Source organism: Chelonoidis abingdonii, chromosome 8 (genome assembly GCF_003597395.2).
Source record: "Chelonoidis abingdonii isolate Lonesome George chromosome 8, CheloAbing_2.0, whole genome shotgun sequence".
Classification (NCBI taxonomy): Eukaryota; Metazoa; Chordata; order Testudines; family Testudinidae; genus Chelonoidis; species Chelonoidis abingdonii.
Window position 1 is genome coordinate 39,684,136 of NC_133776.1, and position 25,752 is coordinate 39,709,887.

The following is a 25,752-nucleotide window of genomic DNA, read 5'->3' on the forward strand; positions in this document are numbered from 1 at the left end:
TATCCTCTTTAAGACTCTTGTGAATAGCAGAGCGAACAGCTCCACTAACAAAAAGGATTTTTTTTTCTTTTCCAAAATTGAAGCACTGTGTAAAACAAAGGTCATTGAAACAACCTTTGAAAGAACAAAACACATTTTTTTCCACTTTTGCATTTTAACTGGTTCTCAATGCAATGTTGAAAATCATTTTTAAGTTTGCCCATCTGTTTTACATAAAACCTTAGCTGACCTTATACAAAATGAAGCATATGCACAAAAAAGCTTTGCTGTTGGGTTGTTGCCAATGAGACACACTGAGCAAAGAGAAAAAAAAAAGTAAAGGTTAGATCCTTGTCTGGTGTAAATCAGCCCAGCTCCACTGAGGAAATGGGAGCTACATTGATTTACATCAGCTGAGGTTCTGGCTTGTGGTTTTCACAATAGCCAGACTAACTTTTGGGCATGGGCCTACTACTGTTGAAATCATACAGAAGGTTGCCATTGGCTTCAATGGAAATAGGACCAAACCCTAAGGGAGCCATGTTTGTCTGAGATAAATAAGCAGTGTGCATCCAAATTCTCAAAATGTATTTTATGCAGATTTAGGAGATGAATGGGGAGGGCTACAAATACCTTCTTATGATCTAATCTCACCCCTTCTCAGAGCCACCATAAGGCTTAAATCACACTTAAACCTTCAAAATAGAGCTTGAGTAGACTCAAACGTGGTGCACAGGCCTTATGCTGGCTTTGCAAAGAGACGAATTTAACCCATGTGATTTAGCTGGTCTAGGCTGCACGTGAATATTATCTGGCTCCTTGAAAATTCAAGTGAAGGGACTGCTACACAGACCGGTAATACTCAGATCCCCTTGGCAGAGCCAACAGTTTCCTCTTATTGGTCTAAATCACTCCATTTGCCATTATCATTTTGTTGTTAGCAGTGGTGGGGAAGCCATGCTGGTCCCAGGATATTATAGAGATAAGGTGGATGAGGTAATATCTTTTACTGGACCAGCTTCTGAAGCTCAAAAGCTTGTCTCTTTCCCTCACTCCCCAGTGTCTCTCTAATCATCATATCACTCTGAAATTGCTGAAGAAAGGAAGTGATTGGAATTCTCTATGACAGAGAAAACAAAAGCAGAGACCAAAAGTAAGTGGAATTGGAGTAGAATAAGGGAAACTGTAGGCCTAATTCACGCTCTGCTGTGTGCACACAACTCACACATGGCCTTCAGTGAGAATCCTGTCTGAAAGCTGAAGTATGCCCCTTCTGTCAACAGCTCTAATCTAATAATATGATTAATGAGTATAAAGTAAGGTTTAAGCTTTTAATTAAAACAGGCAATTATAAGTCACTGAGCAGTGAAGGTCTAGCTGGGCTCCTCTGAAGTAGGTTATTTAACAGAATGAGATGTCCCAAAAAGAGTTAGTGGGCCAAAATTTTTCTTGACTTATATCCTGTGCAATGCATGACTGAGAGCAGAATTTGATCTGTTGCACCCCTCTCTACCTGGTTACCTCCTTTAATGCCAATCCGCTTACAGGTTTTGATGGACAGGTCTGGGTTCTTTGGGAACCTGCCACCCACTGAGCAGGCTGTATCTTCTTTCTTTCTTTTCTGTGAAATTATTTGGCGGTCCCTCCACCCCCCTCGCTCCTTCCTGGCAGGGTCACCAGGGCAGCTTGGGCGGAAAATTCTAACTACAGAGTAATCCCCACTTACTTGCCAGATAGTTGGAGACTTCCAAGAAATAACACAAACAAACACAATAATTATATTAAACAGGAGAAAAATACAACATAACAGGCTGAAACACTATTTTTAGGGTCACCGCTGCCCACACTGAAAATACCCGTGACTTGATGTAGCACATGTAAAATTAGTGTCCTGTTGGCACACATATTTTGCTAGGGCCCTTGATGACCTAAAACCACAAAATTCTTCTCTGCAGTGGTTTAGCAGTGTGGCTGACTGGGTTCAGTATAGCCCAAAGGACTCACAAGTGGGAGGAGGTGGTAAATCCCTCCACAGGTGTAACATGCATCAGGTTATAAAATCCTCAAACCCTCCTGGCTTGAGGACACAGCTGAGGGAGTAGAGGGTCCCCAAAACAAATTCCCTGACTAACTAACTAAAAGATGGTGCACTCACAAACTCCATGAATGATCCCCAGGTTCGAAGATGATGCTGGATTCCTCAGTCACTGCAGAGGGGCTGCTGTCAGGGATCCTCCTCAGGCAGGAATTAGGCTGCATCGGTCCCAGGATTTCTCCTCACCACAAAGGGATGCAGGGCTCAAGCTGTAGGTTACACAACTACACTAACATCTAGGGTGACCAGATGTCCTGATTTTATAGGGACAGTCCCAATTTTTGGGTCTTTTTCTTACACAGACTCCTATTACCACCCACCCCCTGTCCCAATTTTTCACACTCGCTGTCTGGTCACCCTACTAACATCCAAACTGTAGCCTCCTAGCCCAACCTCCAGTCACACACTCAGCAGGCAGCTTCCCTGGACTAGCAGGCAGAGCAGAGCTGACCATGTGGTGACTGGTCTCACCTAGGGAGCTGGCTGGGGAAATTTCCCAGCAAACACTACAAACTGGGAATCATCAGTGGGGAAGGAAAACCCAGCTGAGGGATCTGCTGTCATGTCCCCAGAGGCCAGTTCTCAGGGGGAACCCTGCTTGGAAGCCTGGGACTCACCAGCTCACCACACACCCAGTTCTGCCCTTGCCCTGGCTGGCTCCAGACTGACTCCAAAATGGCTTCTCCCCTTTCCTGAACTCCCTGGGAAGGGCATCTCACTCCCTATTGGTTGCTGGGCAGACTCTGAGCTTGCCCTAGCTCCCCCTCCTTGAGCTACCAGTAGACAGAGCTCTAGGAATCTAGTTAATCTCCCTGGAGGTCACAGATCTATGGAAATTTGTGTGTCCATGTTTGTATATATCATAGGGTGTGCAGGGAGTGATACCTAGACTTTAGACTCCCTAACTCTTCTTATTATAAGACCCTGTCTTCCGCTGCTTATTATTTTTCCAAATTTTAACTGTTTGGGCTAAAATTTTCTAAGCTGGGTGTCTGCCTTGGTCTTAAGGTTTTTGGTTTTGGGGGTCTTTGTTTTAAGTTTCAGCAAAAACAGATACACTGTTTCTGTGAGTGAGATTTGCCTCCAATAGTGACTTGGTTGTAAGATTTTTATTTTACATGCTCTAGAGCAGGGGTCGGCAACCTCTGGCATGCAGCTCGCCTGGGTAAGCACCCTGGCAGGCTGGGCCAGTTTGTTTACCTGCCGCGTCAGCAGGTTCAGCCGATGGCAGCTCCCACTGGCCACAGTTCGCCATCCCAGGCCAATGGGGGCTACGGGAAGTGGCATGGGCCAAGGGATGTGCTGGGCGCTGCTTCCTGCAGCCCTCATTGTCTTGGAGCTGCGAACCACGGCCAGTGGGAGCGGCGCTCAACCGAACCTGCCAATGCAGCAGGTGAACAAACTGGCCCTGCCTGGCAGGGTGCTTACCCTGGCGAGCCACGTGCCAGAGGTTGCCGACCTCTGCTCTAGACCCATCATGTTTTGGAGCAAGCACTTAAAATTTGGTAGGGAGGTTGCCCTGGTATCAGGGATGTGCCTTTTGCTGCTCCCATGGAAAAGCTGCCCAAATTTGCCAAGTTATGAGTCTTTGAAAAGCCTCCTTTCATACATATTCAGTAGAGACTTATTAAGAATTTGGCTGCTAAATTCTCTGCAGATTCCATTGGCACTGAGCATGTTCCATTCCCTTGCAGCCTGTGTGAGCAGATTGCACACATGCATCCCTTACACGGTTCCTGAGCATGCACCATTCTGGGGCTGAAGAGGCTGGCTACTGTGGCACCAGGCATCAGAACTGAGAATAGGGAGTCTGACTCTCCTGTGCTTTCAGGGCTCCCTCACTGGTGCCCAGGCAGCAAGGAGAAGGGGAGCAGCCTGACTTAGGGTTTTTCTTCACTGCAGCATTAGCTCAAATTATCCACATTCCACTCAACTTCTTGGAGTTATTCTAGCTCGAGTGAGAGTTGTCACATTGCAGAACAACTCTTGAGCAGCACAGTGTAGCAGAGTCCCCATTGCATTATACTAAATCAAACATCAGCAACACTTGAGCTTCAACCCAACCCCCCAAAGAGCCAACTAGCTTAAATTTAAAGCACCGCTTAACTCTAGATAGAGATTTTTATATGTGCATGGATGTTAGGGTAGGGGCAACACTCAAGTTCAAGCTAACACTGCAGTGAAGACAAACCTAGTATGTATGGAGAGGGGTGTAAAACTGTGGGCAGGGAGAAGCATGGTTGTGGATAAATCCTGATCATTGATTCAAATTGTATTGTACTTTATTAATAGGCGGCAACCTGACCCTGCAAGAAGAGGCACAGAATACTCTTTTGTTGAACCACTGTACAGGGGCTCAGGCACTATTACTTCAGTTCCTGATGCCAACACAGACTTTCTGCATGACCTTGGGCAAGTCACTTAATCTTTCTGTGCCTTCATTTCACATCCGTAAAAAGGGGACAATAATACTCTGTCACTCTTAATCTGTCTTGTCTGTTTCAACTGTGAGCTTCTCAGGGTCTGGACCATCTCTTATTTGGTGTTTGCAGAATACCTATCACAAAGGGATCGTGATCTCAGTTGTGGGCTCTAGGATCTATCATAATACAAACAATAGAAAATAAACTGACTGGTGAGATATGCAGTTGTTTTGAATCCCAGTGATCCGTGCAGGTGTTAGTGTGAGGTAGATGAGTCCTGAAACAGGGTAAAGATTAGATAGAAGAAAAAATGAAAAAGCAAGTGTAAATAAAAGGGATTTCCATTTGCTTTGCTGAGATTTTCTTACAATTTGACTTACAGTAGTTTGTTAACATTGTGAGATGGAGCAAGACGATAATTTTAAATGCTGCAGGGCATTCTTCCAATCATTGGACAAAAAAGCACTACACATGTTAAAAAAACCTAAGTATCTACTCTTGTAATGCAGGTTCATTAGGCAACAGATTGATTTATTGTATTGTTTCCTTTATAAATTATTTTCATTATGTTGTATCACAGTACATGCCTACTGCTCTGGGGGAATATGCAGGAATGAATTGAACAGCATGTGTAATAGACTGTTTTAATTAAAATAGTGTAATGCATATTTCAATGGTATTAACAAAAACAAAATTGATTTCTGAGTAATTGAATATATTAAAGCTTAGGTGCTTTGCATCTATTGTTTAACCCTCTGAGGTCAACTTCATTTGGTGTTCTAAAGCAGATGGCGTTCATTTACTTCCAAATGTTTCAGCTGGAGAATTTTCCTCTCCACTATTGGCATTTTCTCCTATCCTCTCGACCCGTGCATGTGTGTAGCAGCACTACTGAGAAACAGGAGAGCATAACCCTCAAATTCAATAAGATTCTTGATTCCTTCCAGTGCCTTGGAGTGAGGTCCAGAGGTGAGACACAGTTCTGAGATACAGGAAAGCCCATTACTCCTGTGCACTTTTTAACCTGATGTTCTGTGGTGACAGCAATAATACACCACCATAATTCCATTAGTTAATGAACACTTCAAGAATGTGTCCATCATAAAAAATACACTTAAAATTATAGTCATTCAATTATCTACCTTTTAAAGTAGCTTCTTTTTTCCTACCTTATTAAAGTAGGTCAATTACAATTTTTTTTCCTTCAGCCCCTCAAAAGTTTACTTCTTTTAACTTTAAGGCAGTTAGTTAGATGATAGACTGAAAAACAAGCACACAGATTGCAATAATGTTGGCTGAATTATAAATAACAAAAAACGAATAAACAAAACAAAATAAAAACAAGACATTCCCCACAATTCTAGTAAATTAACAATGGCATAGAGTTGGACTAGCTGTCCTACAGTGGTCACCATTAAAAAAACAGTCTTTGCTAGTAGTTTCCACCTATTGTATCTAACATACCATAACATTCCCCTAAATATTATAAGAAATACAACTTTTGTCTCTCTTGGGAAATGTGATTTTTTTAATGGAGACTACTGTACAGTAATGGTTCACTTCAACATGTATATACTATGATTCTATGAACATATATTATCTCTATCATGCAATAGGGAAGTACATAGCAATTTGGATTCTAAGCCCCTATGCCAGATTCTTTATCCCACTCCATCCCCTTTGCGCTGCTTCTGTGGTAGAAAGGGAAAGCAGTTGTAGCTTGCCTGCTGAGGATACCTCACCTTGAGGGAGTTGCTACAGGTGAACAGTTGGCATAGTTAAATTTTTGACCACTCTTCCTTCCCATACCCCATCCACAAGGGGTGTGGTGGAGGTGGGCGTGGGGAAGGGTTTAGAAGAGGAGTGGGCTAATCTCTAACTATGATGTACTGGTGGATGGTCCCTTAGGGATAGTTGCCAGCTACTGCAAGTTAATGCAGCCTTCAAATGCTGGTGCTGAGAAATAGGGAGCCAATAACCACCTCCTTGATGACCTTCCCTCACTGCTGTGCTCATTAAATCTGAGCTATAAATTATATTGTTTATAGCAGAGATGCAAGAACTTAACAGATTCTACCTGATGGTAGGGAAACTTATTAGGTGAAATCCTGGGCCCCTCAAAATCATGGCAACATTCCTTGGCTGCAGTAGGGTTAGGATTTCACCTACTGTTTTATAAAGCCTGCTATAGCTGACAAGTACGTGAACACAGGTGAAAGTGAATTAAACTTGTATATCTGGGTGGATGGGAGGGATAAGAGGGCTAAGTACAGAAGAAAGAAATATAATCATAATGATAGTGAAAAATTAATATAAGTCTAACAATGTAAGAGCAGTAAGAGGTTTGATAATGGTTGTGTAGGTTTGGATATGTCAAGTATAAGAATAAATAAACAACCAAGGCCAAGCAGAACTTTTGTAACCCAAAAGGCAGCAAAGCTAGATACTCCAGAACGTTCAGTAGGAACTTCATTATCACCAATCCAGATAACAAAGGAGGTGCCCAGTAACGGGTGGCAGTACAGGATCCTAGCATATATATTTTTCCTCACAAATCCGTCATCCCCATTTAAAAAATTATCATATATTTTCTAAGTGTTCTGTGGGAACTCCTTTACCCAACAACACGTTTTAAAAAATGATTGCTCTGCCTTTTATAACAGAAGAGTGGTCCATATTAGTGACGACTCATTAATTCACTGGGTTTCATAGGAAAATTCTTATTACTTTTAAGCACCTACTTCAGGTCTTCTGCTCACTTCCCATCGAGGAGCTGCAGATAGATTCCAAATCGTTCCCATAAAAGAATAGAACACTGAACTATTTTTACATACATTTTAGTCTTTATAGTTTCCACTGCTATGGAATTAATGTGACTTGGCTGGAACCCCAATTACTTCTGGGTTGTGATTTATAAAGCACCAGTACAGATTTAATTTTTTAAAAGAATGATTTCCCACATGTTAACGTTATTAGTCCACTTTTTAGATATAATCTCTCCTTTTCTTTCCTTGAAACTGGTCATCTTTTAAAAGTCCTTTTTGGGGTCTTCCTGAAATCGGTTTTAAGAGTAATAGGAATATGCTTATAAGTGAAAAGCATTTAAAGAATGTAGGTAACACGACAAAATGATGTGTTTTGGATATTTAACATTTCCAAGGCAAAATGAATCAATACACTAAAACTCTAAATGAAGCTCCAGGAATCTGATTACTAGAGTTATCAGAATTATTAACTGCAAATAAAGTATGAGAAGGATTTCCCCTTTATTCTGTCTGTACAGTCTCAGTAAACTGATCTTGATTTCTATGAAGTATTTGTTCCTTGTAAATATTCGCTGAACAGTTTATGGAAAGAAATGTCAGGCTATCGTTCGCAGACTCTTTATTTTCACAATTTGCTAGTCATTATTTGTGGTGTGTGATTGGTCAATAAAATTGTATTGTTTACACATCCTTGACTGGATGATTGAAATTTCTTTAAAAGGAAAATAAGGATGGATGAGAAATAATAATAATTTATTATTTTATTATTATATATTTGTATTACCATAAGAGCTAGAGGCTCCAGCTGACCTTGGTCTCCATTCTGCTAGGCAGAAGATTTTCATGAATAACTGGAGATCAACCAAATACTCACAATCAAATCATGCGATGAAGCAAAATTGCCACTTTTATTTGTAACTCTCCCCTCCCAAAAAACCACCTTAAATAACTGAGTCTGATCACACCTTTAAAGCACAGACCTGTGATGTAGCTACATAGCACTACAGGAAACGCTCAGAAAGCAAATTGTACCTTAGAGTTGTCAAGCTTGGTGAGCGTGTATAACTACTGAAAAGTCTTGTAGAAGTGTTTGGTGAGTATGTCCCTCTGCAGCCAGCCAGCCAGCCATTTTTCACTGGCTGTTTGTGGCTATCATTAGCTATTGGGGTAGCACTTGGGCTAGGCGCTATACAAATATATAACAAAAAGATAGTCCCTGCCCTAAAGTGCTTACAGTTTAAGTACAGAAGGGGCTCAATCCTGCAAGGTGCCAAGCATTCTCACTCTGATCCAGCAAAACACTTAACCACAAGCTTAGCTTCAAATGTTTATAGTCTCTTTGACTACCATGAGATCATTTATGTGTTTAAAGTTAAACACATGCTTAAATGCTCTGCTGGGATGGAGTTGGTTGCAGGATGGAGTCCAATGGCATCTACTGAACCCCGGAAGCACTTGTAGAAAAGCAGTACTTTCACTTAGAAGACTTCAAGGGCTGTAGGTGTGCCCAGCTTCTATGCAGGCCAGCGAAAGGGGTGGGGGGCGGTCCTTGCTCCCTGCGCTGCTACTGCACTGGCTCGGGGTCCAGGCACAATCTGGGCCTCTCTGTATTATTCTGCTCATTACGCGCAGGCTAGTTAGCAAACAAAGAGAAATACTCAAGTGTATAGTAGCATTCATGTTGACTGTGAAGACATTTGTCAGCTTATTTGCTGAGGATTAGCAAGAGACTTGCACCAGAATGGCATATCCAAACACCCTGGAACTTTGGGGAAGTTCATAATTGGATTCAGATGCATATTTTGGAGGTAGTCCCCTATTTTTGTAATGTGCAGAACTGTAATCCTCGATTAGAATACCTTGGGATGTATTCTCCCCCACAGGATGAGGGAAATTCAACTCTGATGCAGAAGGATTGAGTGCTGATCCAACATAAGGGGGTCCTGATCCTGACTAGGACCTTTGGGCCCTCCTGTAATACAAAAAGACAAGAACAAGTACTGAAGCACTTGTTTAGGAAAGAAAGTATAATAAATTATATGCACTTTGCAAAAAAAAGTAAGAAAAATAAAATGCAATATAAGATGTATGAAAAAAGTATGTTTAAAATTAATAAAAGCTAGTATACATGGGTGAGCCTATAATACTGAATCACTGTCTTCACAAAATAGAGGATCAAGGAAATATATATCACTTTTAGACTTTCAAAATGCATTACAATCAGCAATGATATAAGAAAAATCACACAAAATAATTTCACCCAAGAAAGAGCTGAATTGGGAGCTAAACTTTAAAAAAAGTCTTTTACAAGCCATGCTTGTGAGGTGCACAGGAAACAATTTAGTTCCCTTGCGAGCATGCTCAAACCTTTGAGTCAAATCTTTACCTAACCTACAGAAGCAGTCCCAGTAAAGTGAATGTGCCATCCTTTTAAAGCCACTCTCTCTTCTGATATCTGACCCAGGTGTGTTCTGTGTGAAATATCTATGAGGTGAAGGTGGAGGGGGAATCAAGCAAGCATACTAAGGATCCAAACTTGCTTTAGAAGGCCCATCTCTTGTGCTGTCATTGACGTTGGAGCAGGATTTGCCTCAGCTATTTACATATTTCGCCATACATGGCTTTCATATCATGGTGTAACAAAATGAGCAATCTCATCACCAGATTCACTTGTTTGAATGTTATAGTCTCGTCCCTTATCCATTGTTTGCTACTGTCTTTTTAGACCCTGATCCTGCAAAAACTTTATAAGTGCCATTGAAGTCACTTGTAGTCACAAAGTTAAGCATTAGAGATCGCAGATCTTGGAAGACAGGCCAGTCCTTGCTTACAGATAACCCCCAAATCTGAAGCAAATACTCACCAGCAACCACACAACAAAAACACTAACCCTGGAACCTATCCTTGCAACAAAGCCCATTGCCAACTCTGTCCACATATTTATTCAGGGGATACCATCATAGGAACTAATCACATCAGCCACGCCATCAGGGGCTCATTCACCTGCACGTCTACCAATGTGATATATGCCATCATGTTCCAGCAATGCCCCTCTGCCATGTACATTGGCCAAACCGAACAGTCTCTACATAAAAGAATAAATGGACACAAATTAGATGTGAAGAATTATAACATTAAAAAACCAGTCCGAAAACACTTCAATCTCCATGGTCACTCTATTACAGACCTAAAAGTCGCAATATTGCAACAAAACAACTTCAAAAACAGACTCCAATGAGAGACTGCTGAATTGGAATTAATTTCCAATTGGACACCATTAAATTAGGCTTGAATAAAGACTGGAGGTGGATGGGCCATTATACAAAGTAAAACTATTTCCCCATGTTTAATTCCCTCTCCAGTTCCTTACATCTCCTTGTCAATTGCCGGAAATGGGCCATTTTCATTATCACTACAAACAGTTTTTTTCTCTCCTGCTGATAATAGCTCACCTTAACTGATCATTCTTCTTATGGTGTGTATGGTAACAGCCATTGTTTCATGTTCTCTGTGTATATATATATATATCTTCCTACTGTATTTTCCACTACCTGCATCCGATGAAGTGGGCTGTAGCCCACAAAAGCTTATGCTCAAATAAATTTGTTAGTCTCTAAGGTGCCACAAGTACTCCTGTTCTTTCTGCAGATACAGACTAACACGGCTGCTACTCTGAAAAAAGTTAAGCATGTGCTTATTGGGACTGTGTGTGAAAAATTCAGGACCTTAGACTGTAAACCTTCCATGGTGGGAATTTCTTTTTTTTCTGTGTTTGTACAAATTGTCTGTGCACAGTGGGGCTCTTTTCCGGATTGGAATTTTTAGTCACCACCATAAGGTATCATGATCCATTATATATAATATGTATAATTATGGGTTAATAATATGACCAGTAGTCAAGCTTTGCTGCTAGATGAGATGTCCTACCTTCTCCTATTTTGTGCCATTATTGAATGCACACATATTGGCCTGCACTTTGTATTATTTAAAAAGAAGAAGAAGGCAACTTGCTGTTTTCAAATTGCAAGAAAATAGGAACCAGTTTCTATTTACTGGTTTCAGACCAGCAACTAATATAACTTAATTTTCCATAAATAGTGCCTCTGCATCATCTGACTTCTGCTATTTTTGTCTGTTAACAAGCTATAAACACTGACTCATTGGTATATAGCATCCCTGAAAGACAAATCTATTCCACTGCAATGATCTCTAAATATAATTTTGATAGTTTTGCTTTATATGGTAGTTCTGGCTCCAAACCAAAAGAAGACCTGATCTTGTAGCACTTATTGAGTTTAGCGCCTGCTGAAATCAGGGAGGGTTTTTGTGTGTTAGAGGTTACAGAACTGGGCTTAATAATAACTTCTAAAAAATCTTTGTGTTGTAAATGCAAAATATTGATTTTGTTTTCCTGTTAGTCAGTTGAGGATGGACCTCAAAAGTTTTTCATATTCTTTTTGAAGAAAAGCAGCTAGAACCCAAAGGCTTTATTCTGATGTCACACCAGTATCAATAAACAATAAGGCCAATGCACTTACACCTCTGTAAAACCAATGTAAGACCCTCTTGCAGCATGGGAGATCCATACATGTTGGCCCTTAGGCCCAGGCCAGGTCGTCTGATTTAATAGATTGTGATGCAGGAATGGAGATGAAGTGAGACCGCAACTGGGCCTCAAGTGTTTATCTGCAGCTTTCAGGACAGTAAATGTTTGCTGAAAAATCTTTCACAAGAACAGGATTTCTCACACGATAGGCACTTTTCTCATGGCACCTTTCCACTTCTCTATTGCATGCCCTGTTTGAATCCAGACATTATAGAGGTGAGTAAATTTTTTTTTTTAATGGAGAAAAAACCTGAACTTTTCTGAACCTCAAACCTCATCTCCATCCAAACTTAATATTTGGTTAGAGTTTGGAGTGAAGCTTCAGAGTTTCTGATTGTATCTGAATCTGTTCATCCTAAATGTTATGCTTTTCGCTCATGTGGGAAGATCTTCATTTCTGCTCTAGACCTTTTACATGGCATAAAGTAGCCAGAATAACATAAAGGAGCCCTGAATTCCCCTGGTGCAAGCAATGTGGGGGACTGCCATACGGCTTCCTTCCAAGGACTCTCTCACAAGCCCTGTAGTAGGCAAGTATGCTGGGATCCAGGGTTAAGGGTGGGAGGAGTCAGTGGGGAGTGTGACTATAGCATGCATTGCTGTGGAGAGTCTGGCCAGCTCTGTAGCGGGGGAGGTTGCTTTAATTTAAATAGATAGACTTGGGGAGGAGGTAAGTTATGCTAGGAGTTTCTCCAGCCCCTGGAGTAGCCCATGAATTAGAGGGCATAAGGATGTCTTAAAAGCCAGTTTAGCCACCCTCACCTCTCACCCTGAGTTAATGGTTCTGTGCTCCATCTCTAAAAGGTGTAGGTCAGAATCTCACTCCGGATGTTCTGATTCACAAATACGTAACAGAAATGGGGACTTGGAGCAGAAAGCTGCCTGATCATGTAGTATGGCATTCGCATAGAAATGTGTATTGACTTAATTAGGATTTAATTTATTTAATTATATTATTAGCAGCCTAAATATACCGCAAAAATATACTTGTTGGTTAAGTATTTGGAATAATACATGACAGTGAAACTTATTATCTATTTTATGTGATGCTGTTCTATCAATAAGCAGACTGAACTGTGGTTAAAACAGAAGAAACAAACTTCTCTGAATACCCTTTCTAAATGGAGCATGTTTTTATTGCCTTTGGTATATTGTACATGATTTTTGTACTGTGATAGAACAAACTTCAGAACTGAAGAAAAAAACAGCAGGATATTTAAAAATGAAAAGGTATGTCTTAGAAATGTATTATCCAGAGGTTTAGAAAATGGATTCAATTTAAATGAAATGACAGATAATGAGTCCATCAAAGTATCTGCACTTTGAGTCATGAAACTCCCGAGTTATAAAAGAAAGCTTCAAATGAGACACATAGAGGGTAATAGTAGTGGGGAACAATTCTTTAGAAATACATATTTAAATATTATTTCTTGATAAAATATTATTCATTAAGGCAAATTACTACTCATAATTAATCTTGATTAGCTATATTTTAATCAAACATGGGGAATTAGAGGAGGAGCTCAGATGTCTTTCAGATTATACCCACTCCTTTTGCATTTCATGTACAAATATGTGATAACAATTACTTAGTAATAATTTTTAAAATACTAAATTGGATGGAATAGTACATGATCTAAGCTAGTATATTAGATATGTGAAGGAATTTGATGAACTGGTAACTGCCTCTATCTGCAGCTAATGCCCATTTATCTGTGAAGCTAATGTGATGTGATATGATTCCTAAATGCACTTCCTATGCAATATCAGGAGTCTGAGATTGACCTGTGGTAGATAAACATGGAATTACTCTACGGAGAGGTGAAAGCATATGTCTCTGTATATACATTACAAAAGTGCAACATACAATGAATAAAAAATCCTTTAAATATATCTCTGAGCATATGTTACATTTTAGAGCAAAATAGATACATTTGTGCTTGATCTATATGCCCATAAAATCTAGTTCTGATTATTTTGGACCAGGGAATTTTAAGGCTAGGATGAAGTTATGTTCAATGCACCACCCCTAAGATGGAAAGGAGGGTGAAGAAGGTAGCTTTCTGCCACCTTTATATCCTTTCCACTCCTAGCTGTGGCTGCTGGTGCAAGTTAAAACAATCTTCTGCCTCTACCATAACCTTGGACATACCAGTTTTAGACGTGGCCAGTTTCCTGCTTTGGACACACGTAATATCAGATGTAGCTGTAAATGAACAGTCATGATTGTGCACTAGCTGGTCACGAGTATTTAAATTGTCACAAGAAATGAAGATACTTCAGAGTGAGTTTCTTTAGCTTAATTTACCGCCACCAAGGTTACTGAATGTTTAGTGTTCCTTGCTTTATAGTACCACCTAAGTGGCAATCACAGAAATTAATATCCGCAATACATGAGAACAGAGGTCTTGGGTGACTGTGCATGCATGCTTCATTTAATGAGATTAAAAAAATCACTTCATTATAGCAGGCAGCGCAACCAATCTAACAAGTTTTGTAACCCACATCTTTTGGGGGTAAAAATATGAATAGATCAATATGCACAGATTCCATATGCTACACCGTACTCTAAGCTTTAAAATATATGTCATTGCTGAATGGATTGAGATTTGACACATAAATACTTTTATAGACAACACTCTCATAAGAGCCAAATGTTTACATACAGTAAGAATTCAGTAATATACTTGAAGATAGAGAAATGCATACTAGTCACTCATACTCACAATCAGAACTGTCAAGGATTGTGAAAAGGGAAACAAACCATCCCAGTACTAATATGAAAGCAATTTGTTAGGATTTCTGAAATGCCATCATAGATAAGCAATCTTCTAGCATGATTACACTTGTGCTTCGAAAGACAACAAATATGAATCTGGTGCGATGCAAAATGAGTGCAGCATAATAGCTGAGCAAATATAGTAGGAAAAGAAATTGCAATTTTGAAGATACTGAGTGGTCCACTTAGGAAAAAATAATATGGCATTGTTTCTTCTCCACCTTGTTTACAAAGGGGGAAACAACAGAACTGCATTGGCAAAGGACCTTTCAGAGAAAAGACTGTTACTGCTTTGTATGCTCATGGTGCTGTTACTGTCCTGAGGATAAACATATTGCTTTCATTTCTAGGAAAAGTCATTGCTTACCTTTTCCAGAGAAATTTCACTCCTGCCTTCCTTTACTTCAGCTCATATGGCCATATAGATATGTGCCCAATATGCCTCTAAACTGTAATTATTTCTCCATCTATATTTTTGGGTAAAAACATAGTTTGGGACAGATTTTCTTCTTTTTAACATCAACCAAAAGCTGCTACAATTACTATCAGAGAGACCCTCACTAGCCAACAGGGATTAGTGGAATCATTATGTAACACACTTAGGAAAGTGACAGACTGCTACCTGAACTGTGAGTGAGAAGCCTCAGGAAGGTTTTACATTTTAAACTTATCAAGTGAGCTCTATGATACTAAGACCTCTAGTGAGCCAGAAGCTGGGGAGGTGTAGGCAGGGGTTCTGCTAAACAGCAAAATGTTGCCAGCATGGTACAATAAACTAATTATTCAATGGAGTAAGTGTTTGTTTGATATATCAAGTAATTAATGAACTATTTGCATATAGCACTATTGGAATGCAGCTTCCTCCAGGGAAGACTGCTGTAGTCAGATGCTCAACCGGTATGCAACAAAATAGGGGATAAAACCGACATTTTGGCCAAGGACACTTGGCAAAGCTCTCCTCTAATGAAATATACTATGCTATCTTCAGAATCTGCACAGAACAGACTTGGGCCCCGATACTGGAACCACTTAAGTACGTGCTTGAATTCAATCCCATGCATAGCCGAAGTTAAACAAATAGGATTACAGCCATATGCAAAAACCATAACCTTGGGTTTTTTACAGCTTCCATGAAAGACACAATAACTGCACAGTATTCAAATTATCTATTGCATGAGGATGGAAGTGTGAGGTAACTACTGTAGGTAGGACATGAGTAGTCAGGATCTTTGTCACACCTGATGCTTCACAGAGGGCCTACTTCTGTGTCTTACTTAGCTGAGTAGCATCTTATTATGGAAGTAATCTCATTGAGATCAATGCTGTGCAATCTTCATGACTAAGATCAACTGGAGCACTTGTGTAATAAGGTGCTAGTCAGCATGAGCAAGGGTGGCAGAATGAATGGTACAGTGCTTTACTGCTCTTAAGTTTTCCTTTTGGAAATGTGGACTCAAATCCTGATCAGACCACAAGTGAAAGTACATTTGGCGCAGATCACCTCCTAGTTCTCTGTGGACATGTTTCCAGAAGGCTTCCTTGTGCCACTTAGACACAGCTCTGCATGGGGAGTGTGGAATTAGGAGACATCTCTGGTTGTGGTATGGGAGAGAAATTTGCAAGGTGCAACATACTATTTCACAATGTGGCTTTAAAGCTCTGTTGGATGGTGTTGGGGGGCCAGAGCCTACCCGTGGCTTTTACTTTTCTCTGCTCCTCCCTGCTACCTTTAGGCAAGTAGATCCATAGGAAATGTTGACATGAAACCACTAAAATGTGGGTCCACAACTGCTGGAAAAAAACATTTGAGGAATCGTTATCAATGGTTTGCTGTCAAACTGGGAGGGTATACAGTAACTCCTCACTTAACATTGTAGTTATGGTCCTAAAAATGCTACTTTAAGTGAAATGATGTTAAGTTAATCCAATTTCCCCACAAGAATTAAAGTAAATGGGGGGGAGGGTATGTTAGATTACAGGGACATTTTTTTCATCAGACAAAACACTATATATATATACACACAGAGTATAATTTTTAAACAAACAATTTAATACTGTACACAGCAATGATGATTGTGAAGCTTGGTTGAGGTGGTGAAGTCAGAGAGTGGAAGAGGGAATGCCCTACTGCTAAATGATGAACTAGCACTCAGCTGAGCCCTCAAGGGTTAACACATTGTTAATGTAGCCTCACACTCTACAAGACAGCGTGAATGGAGGGAGGGGAGACAGTATGGCAGAGAGCAACAGAGACACACACTGTGTGTGTGTGAGAGAGACGTGCATTGCCCCTTTAAGTATGCTGACCCTGCTCTAAGTACACTGCCTTTTTAAGGATATCAGCAAGTTGAGATGGCAGCTGCAGCCAGCAAGCTCCCTCCAACCTGAGCCCTGTCTTGTCCTCCACTGTTCTGTGGAGATGGGGTAAAGGAGAGGGGGGCAGGAGTAGGGGAGAGGGAGACACTCTGACATTAGGACCCCTCTCCCCCCCTTCCCACCTTGTACAACAAGCAGGAGGCTCCTGGGAGCAGCTTCAAGGCAGAGGGCAGGAGCAGCACAGAGCAGTGGTGGGGAGGGACAGCTGAACTGCTCAGCAGTTGATAGCCTGCTGGGTGGCTGCCACACAGGGAACTTAGGGGAGCTGATAGGGGGCCTGCCAGTCCACCCTGATTCCAAGTCCCAACCAGCTTGCTCCAACGGCCTGCTCTTTCTGCAAGCAACGGACAAAGCAGGTGACTGCCAAACAACGTTATAAGGGAGCATTGTGCAACTTTAAACGAGAAAGTTCTCTAATTGATCAGGAATGTAACAATGAAACAATGTTCACCAGAATGACTTTAAGTGAGGAGTTATTGGACTTAGTGGAGTCTTGCGAGGGTCTCTCCTGTGTCCGGTCCTAGTCAATATTTTAATTAATAACTTGGATAATGGAGTGGGGAGTATATTTATAAAGTCTGTGGATGACAACAAATTGGGAGCTTCCAAATATGTTGGAAGACAGGATCAAATTCAAAATGCTTAAACAAATTGGAGAATTGTTATGAAATCAACAAAATTAAATTTAATAAAGACAAGTGCAAAGTACTACATTTAGGAAAAAACTCAAATGTACAGATACAAAATGGGGAATAATTGGTTAGGCAGTAGTAATGCTGAAAAAGTCCTTATGGTCATAGTGAATCAGAAGTTGGCTATTAGCCCATAATGTGACACTGTTGTGGAAAAAAAGGTTAATATCATTCTGGGTGTACTGCCAGGAGTGTCCTATGTAAGACATAGGAGGCAATTGTTCCACTATACTCTGCTCTGATGAGGCCTCAGTTGGAGCATTGTGTCCAATTTCGGACACCACACTTTAAGAAAGATGTGGATGACTGAAGTCCAGAAGAGAGCAACAAAACGATAAGATTTAGAAAACCTGACCTACGTGGAAAGGTTTAAAAAACAAAACAAAACAGGCCATGTTTAATCTTGAGAAAAGAAGAGTGAGAGCTAGAGGCCCTGATAAGTCTTCAAATATGTTAAGGGCTGTTATAAAGAGGACTTGTACTCCATGTCCACTGAAGATAGGACAAGAAATAATCAGCTTAATCTGTAGCAAGGGAGATTTCGATTAGATATTAGGAAAACCTTTCTGAATATAAGTATAGCTAAATATTGGAATAGGTTACCAAAGGAAGTTTTGTAAAAGCAACAAAGAGTCCTGTGGCACTTTATAAACTAACAGACATTTTGGAGCATGAGCTTTCGTGGGTGAATACCCACTTCACTGGATGACATGCATCCGACGAAGTGGGTATTCACCCACGAAAGCTCATGCTCCAAAACGTCTGTTAGTCTATAAGGTGCCGCAGGACTCTTTGTTGCTTTTACAGATCCAGACTAACACGGCTACCCCTCTGATAAAGGAAGTTTTGCAATCCCTGTTCTTGGAGGTTTTTAGGAAGAGGTTAAACAAAGACCTGTCAGAGATATGGTCTAGGGATACTTGTTCCTGCCTCAGAGCCGGGTGCGGGGAGATTCAATGACCTCTCAAGGTCACTCTCAGACCTCTTTCTCTCTATGATTTTATTAAATCAGTAGTAATCCTCAATCTCCCCACGACCACAGAGACACCAATTCTGGCTAGCCCTTATGTGGGCCATGCAATGGGATGGGAGTTTTTACGCATGTCCACTCCATTCCATGTCTTAGTAAGGGCCACAGTATTGCCCAGAACTAATTCAGAAACTGTTGACCTTCACTTAAGAGAAGGTCGGGATTACAACAAGCTCAGCTTTTGGTTCTAACTTTTGAGCATTATGTATTTATTTCAGTAAAAAAAGGAGCTAATAAAATATACTCCAAGCACAGAAAACACAGTTAGGGATGATGATTGGCCTTCAGGACTATGGACTATGAGAAAAAAATTAATCAGTGTTAGGTGAATTTCTCTAGTTAGGGGCTTTCTGGCAATCAGATTTAAATTGTAATGCTCCTTGGATCAGATAATGAAATAATTTACTCACGGTGCTGATTGGCCACCCCATTTTAGTATGTCTCCATCCTCTGCCTTCATGTCACTCCTATGGCCACTCATTGTCATCTCTATAATAAATGTGTCAAGATGTCCTTTCATTGCTACAACAAGCTATGAAAGAAAATGGGGTGAATTAGGGTGTCACAGATCTTAGTGAGAACCCCTTTCTAGCCACCCACAAAAACTGCTGTGTGGGGAAGCCAAGTCTCTGTGCTCCGAATAACTGGGGTATTTCAAGCTCCTGGAGTCTGAATGGAGTCCAGCTCCTGTCCCAATCTCAGAGTCCCTAGGCCAGCTCTCAGGACGCACGCTTTCTGTCCCCCTATGAGTGCCAGAACCCACTTTGACCAGTTGCCTAGTCACTCTGAGCATAGCACTGACCCTTCATTCTTCCACTGTGCTCAAACACATCCCTCCCCAGAATTCAACCCAACACGTGAAGCTTCTGGCTTACAGTTTAAATCCCTTGGGAGCATACAGTCGCTGTGAAGCAGTCAAAACACACAAACACACACACAATCTTTGTTCTGTCAACCAACATTATGCTCTTTATATTTAATCATGTAAAGCAGATGAGAGCACAGATCACACAAAATAAGAAAACACCCTAAACATGATGCCCCTCATTAGCTCACACTTCCTGAGGGAGTCCTTGGGGGATCCTGTGTTCCAGCAGGTAGGGTCATTCACCCCATTGCTTACCCTGACTCAGCAGCAGCCTCCATCATCTTACTCTGGTGTAAGAAGGCTCCCTCTCCCCCTATTTTCCCTTGTGAGACCCTTTACGGATTCCTGCTGAGATCATCTGCATCTTTTCTTCTGCCTTTTGGTAATTTTCCATTACTCTCAAATCTCCTTTTCTTCACATAAGAGAAGGAAGTGTCTTCTCCCAACTGGAGCAAATCCATTGTCCAAAGGTATTATACTTTGTGAACAGCTTGAGTGCTGATCACTCTCCATTGTCTCTGGCCTGTCAGAGACATGACACAACTTGCTAACTCAGGGTGGATCCACATACATACAGGCTTTCCATGACACAGCAATTTCATGACACAAATTTCATAAAATCACCACAATTCAGAATGTGGTACAGACTGAACTCCCAGTTTTTCCCAAGAGATTGTGTAGATCCCTTGGTGCAATTTGCAGAAATTATTAGCATCTATGACTTGTTAGAAACCTCTCATGGCTGTGGGCCAGATCCTCAGCTTCTGTCTGTTGGTGTAGCTCCATTGGATCTGACCCATTAACTGTGCCAGAGATTCCTTGTTGTGAACTAGCAGATCTGGGGTGCAGACTTATGTATTATTAAGAGGCAAACCAAAGGTTGAAAAATGACTGCATTCATTTTCGGAATTTTGTTAGTTAAAAGAAGAGGTAATTGACAGTTTATGTGAACTGTGGCCATTTTGGGTATATGAATTCTATTTCAGGATAAAGGCTGCCTTACAAGCCCATAAAACTTGAATGAACTAGGCCATCCATCTAGTTAATCTTTCTGTGTACTGTGCCTCTAAATGTAAACATGCAGCATATCTCAAGGCAGCAGAATGAGAAATTCAAGCAAACGAACTTTAATGTCATTTGTTTACCACTACAGAAAAGTGTGCCAAATTAGACTGCCATCATGCAATGACAGCCAAAGGAACATTGTAATCTAATTTAACATATTTAATTTTCAGTAAGAGGCAGTAAAATAATATATTTAATAGATCAGAGTTTGCAAAGCCAATTCTTTTATTAATAGCCAAGTCTTAATTATTATGCTAGCCTTGCAGCCAGGACATTGAGATCCTGATCCTAAAAGGTGCCGAGCACCTTATTGGAAGTGGCCTTAGTGAGATTTGAGGGTGCACAAAACCTTCCAGGTTAGTAAGTTGAGGCCTATACCAACTTCAACAAGCTAGGCTCAATTTTCTGTATTCTTGTAGTGATAAGAGTAGTTTGACTTCAATATTTGGGGTGGGAGGGGGCAGCTCCAGCCAAGCCAATGGGGCCATGTGTGGGGGCAAATTACACGCCTGCCTGAGGCTTGTAGTTTGGGGGGGGCAATGCCCCCTCATGCCCCCAAACTACACCCATGCTTGTAGTCTCTTTATTCCACACAGTTATATAAACAGTGCAGAAATACACCCTCATCTTCCCCCCAGGAATACCTCATGCATAAGGGGCTTCATGGTTGGTGTGGAGCCCCTGGAATAGCTCCACACCCCAGTCTTCCTCCTAGCCGCTGGTGCTAGAGACAAAGAGGGGCAGGCATGGATATGGTCACAGCACTGGCTGTCCCTCGTTGACAACAACTCCTGGGTGCGATGGGTAGTCCAAAAATAAAGTAGAATAGCTCTAAGGTTTAATCCCATCTTTTCCTTCCCCCACATCACCTTCCTGATTCCTGCATCAAGCTCAAGAATGGAGGCGCTGTGAATTGAGGCTTAGCTCAGGGGCTGATGATGTAGATAGAAGATCTTTATATGGTAATCTGTATGTTCTTTTTTAATAGACTTTGCTTTGTTTTTTTACTTGCCGTCTTGCTGCCTACTCTCGCTGCTCCCTGGTTTACTATAAATGGCTTCCCATCAAGCACTGCTGAACCTCTTTGGGAAAAAAGAAATAGAATCTTGCATCCAGAAATGGGCTTTGTCAGGTAGAGTTTATTTCCCTATTGTTACTGCCTGGTAATTTCCCTGGGGCCCTGCACATGACTGTGGATTGCTTATACAGTATGTATCTACTTACAAATCTAATATAAACAGTGTAAAATGAATTTAAAAAGTGTTTCATGTGAAACACACCATAAATGAAACCGTAGCTTTCCCTTTTAGCAGTTGGAGGATGTAAAAACATTTAAAACACATTCAAAAACATATGGCTCAAACCTCTTCTATGTGTTGGTACTGGAATGATTTATGAAGTTCTGAAATTCTGATCCATTAGGAGAAGGGCCTTTTCCAGCCTCTTTATCTTTTGCACCAACAACTGTGGATATCTCCCTTCCCCACTTTGGAGACACTTAGCACCATTGTGAGGGCCTGTTCCAAAGTTTGTGGAAGTCAATAGAAATAATCCCATTGCCTCCAAAGGGCTTTGGGTCAAGCTTTAGAAGCGTAAAGACTGAAAGTGCCTGAGGTCCATGCTGTGGCATAAGAGAGGTATGTTCCTTGCACTGTTGCCTAGCTGGTTAGCTTTCTGCTGTGAATGGATACCCTTTTCTTTTTAACATTTCCTGCTTTAACAGGGCTCCTCATTTTGGTTACAGATGGCTTTCAAGCTGCAAAGTTTGGAGTCAGATCATCTCCTCCACCATCATCTCCATCATTTGTATTATTGTATCTCCTAGGAGCCCCAGTCACGCAGCAGGACCCTCTTATGCAAGGCATTGTGCAAATACAGAATAAAAAGATAGACCTTTCCCTAAAGAGCCTACAAACCTCACATCTTCAACATTTGATAGTATTTGACCTGAACTTTTGCTGGAGGCCCTTCTCTGTTTCTGATTGCTATGTTTCTAAAGGGCCAATTTCTTCCTTGGTTCCTGTCTGTGAATAAGCATTTGGGGAACATTTAGATTTTCTCTGACCTCTCAGTTAATATCTCCTTTGTTCCCAAGAATTGAGACTTACTTGCCAATGGGGTGCACATGGAAGATCTTTGCATAGAAATCCTGGCTGCATCATAGGCAGTGCCACAACTCCCATTGATTTCAATAGAGTCAGAATTCAACACAGTAATAATAGCTTACATTTACGTGCAGCAGGTCCTTTCATTTCAATGTATTCCTGTTCACTTTACCAGTTATATATTCCCATGTGTAGCTTCAAAAGTGTTTACCCTGAAATGTTAAAAGTTTCTGTATGTAAAGAAGTTTTCAATAATTTTTTTGAAATAAATAATTTTGATCCAAAGACTTCGAGCGCATATTTGGTGGCTTCCTCCTTTGTTTGCAGTTGTCAGAGGACCCTGCATGTCAGAGAGGGTTGCTAACAGTCAAAAGCCTTTCCGGTTTCTTGCTGATTCTAGGGGAAGCACTTGAGACTCTTAGCTGAGAACTGTTATCACCCTGATGCCTAAGAATGGAGTTCTGTTCAGCATCAAGAATTGATGCCCTGTCTCATTGTTCACTCCAGATAAGAAGATCTCAGTTGAAGTATTCAGGCTGAGTCTGTGTTGGCAGAAGTGATCAAGGATGACATATTTGAGTGTTCTTCATTTGGGTGGGTTTTAAGGAACCCATGGTAGCTATTGTTTGGGTGAATTTCCTGCTCCCCACCCAAGATAAACATAACTTTTTTTGACTGAGCACCATCTAATCAGCACCTGAAGTGGTATTCATGTAAATTATAATTCAAATTATAATAGGACTAATGAGCAATTTTGGAGTTTCACTGCCAGTCAATGAATATTCATAGTAAAGAAGCACTTTTATTGATGCCAAAGTAGCTAAAAAGCTACAACTTCTGAAGAGAACAAGGCAATGATTTCAATATTTAGGGCTAGCTTCTGAGTGCTGAAATATATTGACTTCAGTTAGAATTGGGTGCATGTACCTGAGGGAAGAATTTGGCTTTTGAAGAGCTCTTTAGGAGCATGAACAATCTGACATAACTGCTCCAAGGGTGTAACCATTTTAAGGCTGGAGTTTGGGAATTTTAGTGACCAGATAAGGCACATCTTGGAGGGGTCAGGTGACATGGCATCATGTGATTTCCTTTGCCACTATATAAAGTGCAACTTTAGGATTAGTCAGATGCCTTTCTGTAGTAGCCTGTACTTGCTGAGCTCCTTGTGTAGAGAAAGCAAATGATGATACAAAATTACTAAAGATAGTTAAGACCCAGGCAGACTGCAAAGAACTAGAAAAGGATCTCTCAGAACTGGGTGACTGGGCAACAAAATGGCAGATGAAATTTAATGTTGATAAATGCAAAGTAATGCACGTTGGAAAGCATAATCCCAGCTATACATATAAAATGATGGAGTCTAAATTAGCTGTTACTACTCAAGAAAGAGATCTTGGAGTCCTTGTGGATAGTTCTCTGAAAACATCCACTCAATGTGCAGTGGCAGTCAAAAAAGCGAACCAAATGCTAGGAATAATTAAGAAATGGATAGATAATAAGACAGAAAATTTCATGTTGCCTCTATATAAATCTATGATGCACCCACATCTTGAATACTGTGTGCAGATATGGTTGCCCCATCTAAAAAAAGATATATTGGAATTGGAAAAGGTTCAGAAAAAAACAACAGAAATGATTAGGGGTAATGGCTTCCGTATGAGGAGAGATTAATAAGACTGGGACTTTTCAGCTTGGAAAAGAAACGGCAAAGGGGAGATATTATTGAGGTCTATAAAATCATGACTGGTAGGTAAAGTACATAAGGAAGTGTTTTTTACTACTTCTCATAACACAATAACTAGGGGGTCACCAAATGAAATTAATAGGCAGCAGGTTTTAAAACAAATAAAAGGAAGTATTCCTTCACACAACGCACAGTCAGCCTGTGGAACTCCTTGCCAGAGGATGTTGTGAAGGCCAAGACCATAAGAGGGTTCAAAAAAGAACTAGATAAATTCATGGAGGATAGATTCATCAATGGCTATTAGCCAGGATGGGCAGGAATGGTGTCCTAGCCTCTATTTGTCAGAAGCTGGCAACAGACAATGGCTAACTTGATGATTACCTGTTCTGTTCATTCCTTCTGGGGTACCTGGCACTGGCCACTGTCGGAAGACAGGATGCTGGGTTAGATGGATCTTTGGTCTGACCCAGTAGGGCCCTTCGTATGTTCTTATGAGCTGGAGAGGAGAAAGATTAGCAGGAGGTCTTGCTGGGGAATAGGGTAACAAGACAGCAAGTGTGAAAAATCGGGACAGGGGGTGGGGGTGGGGTAATAGGAGCCCATATAGGAAAAAGACCCAAAAATCGGGACTGTGCCTATAAAATCAGGATATCTGGTCATCCTACTAGGGAAGCACAGCATAGCTATGATACAAGATTGACTGTGAAGCCCTGAGGTGAGAGTGACTCACGGTGAGCCTAGGAAAAAAGGACCAGACAGGACGCAGGGAATCTGGATATGAGAGTGAAGAGCGAATACTTTTTGTTCAGTTATATTAATAAAACAGACCCCCAAAGGGGGTAATTGCATTAGAAACAAAGTTGTTTTGTGTTTTATCAAAAGAAGAGAAATTGAGGCATGGCGGTGTGTCCAGACAGAGAGGCTACAGTGACTTGATGTTATGCCCAGAGCACCAAACTCTCTAAGTAACTGCATCCTAGCCTCTTTTTGTGCATGCCAAACCACCCACTCACACAATGGTCCCAATCTTGAAAGCATTTGCAAATGCCATTTTCACTGAATTTGTGTGTGCAACATTCTCTGGCACATCTCCCTCATTGGATTAAACTGGCTATTAGTCTGCTCTCTTAGTCCAGGCTTTCCTAGTCAGTTAGAACTGACCTCTTTAAAGGTGTTCCAAAGTTGTCACCTTCTGATTTCATGTTCTGACTCTCAGCTTCTTTAGGGTAACTCTGGTGTTTTATCAGAGTAGCTAAGGATTTGCAGGAAATGTAGTTTGGTTTCC